The sequence below is a fragment of the Rhipicephalus sanguineus genome, chromosome 9 (genome assembly GCF_013339695.2).
Source record: "Rhipicephalus sanguineus isolate Rsan-2018 chromosome 9, BIME_Rsan_1.4, whole genome shotgun sequence".
Lineage (NCBI taxonomy): Eukaryota > Metazoa > Arthropoda > Arachnida > Ixodida > Ixodidae > Rhipicephalus > Rhipicephalus sanguineus.
In genome coordinates, this window is record NC_051184.2 from 74,340,969 (window position 1) to 74,342,514 (window position 1,546).

Sequence of the window (1,546 nt, forward strand, 5' to 3'; positions counted from 1 at the left end):
GTTTTTCCCCGCACCCATCTGAATATGATTTTATGTCTTCGCCTATCTTATACACTGTCGTCCTTGTTACACGTTTTGGTTTAGAGCTATTGCGTGTGTATGTGCGGTAAGGTTGCCTTTGGTTTATATATGCTTTGAGGTATGAAAGAATAAAGCCGGTTGTTAGCGTTTGTGTCGTACGTTTCTTTTTATCGTGGGTCTCTTCTTTGTTCGCGCTATAATTTTAGCCCGAGGATTCTGGTCACGGTGTAAGATATATACTGTGATTATGACTCAGCCGTCTCGTTTCTTCCCTCCTACAAGAGACAAAGCTTGCTTGCTTGCTTGATCGTTTAAATTTGGCTCTCACCGCTACGGGGGATCGGCCATAAAACCGGCGGTATATATAAGGGGGGAAATTTAGAATTTCAACAAAGGAAAATTAATTCATCGGTCGTCTAGGGTATATAGAAGAGTTGAAGAATGATTCGTTTATGTTGCTATAAAAATAAGGAATGGACAGTAATATGAAATACAGTCAATTAGCACCAATGCGTTCCCACTAGCTCGAGCGACCATGAGCCACGGGCGGTCTTCTTTTTCCCTGGCCGACGGTCCCCAAGTGGCGTGGTGCTACAACAACAAAATGAAATAATATCTAGGGTCGCCAGCGATACGAAACAAACGGAGCACGGGCAGCGATGTGGCATTACCCACATCTTGCATAAATTTATTTCGCCACGTATGGCGTCCCGTGCGTTTCACCCAACCCCGCGTGCCTTTGCATTCTGCCGTTAATGTCCTGGAGAACGAATGACGCATGGCGTAATTACCTTGAGCAGCGCGCTGCAGAGCGAGGAGTTGCAGGTTCGAAACTCCGGTCGCGAGCTTCAAAATTTTTCTTATCAATTAGTTTATCTATATATATATATATTGTAAGGAAGACAGCACCGCTGGGGCGCGAACGCGCGCTCGGCTACAGGAAGACGAGGCAGAAGAAGTCAGAATAAGAACAGCCGGCCTGCAGCAAGGGCGTTGTCTCTATTTCTCTGTGTCTTTTCATTACAATGGCGCAGCCGTCGAAAGGCTTCGGCGAACCCCAGCTGTTAGCTTGAGGCAACGCGTCTTCCAGAGGAACGCCGTCACGCTTCCTCGCTGATGGAACCCGCAAGTAGATCACCGCGGCAGGCATCCATCCCACCACCAGCGGACGGCGTCCAGGCCTCCATTGTGGTTCCGGGGAACTACTTGTCCGGTGACGTGCTACTTCGCGGCAACAATGCACACGGGCTCCTCTCGCCCAGGGACGGCATACATGCCTCCTCGTCACCACCTGCCAATCTGTCGGCGCTTCAGGCTCCGTCCGTGGACGGCGTCCAGGCCTCCACGGCGGCTCAAGCCTCCTTCATCGACGCCGCAGTACCAGTTCACGACAAGCCATCGCACGGGTACCGGTTACCTCGGAACGCGGTTGACGCTTCCAGCGGCCAGGACCCAGGGAATGCCGTCCACGCTTCCCGCAGCGACAACGGCTTACTCATTACTCCATCGGCACCCGAGCCGCTTA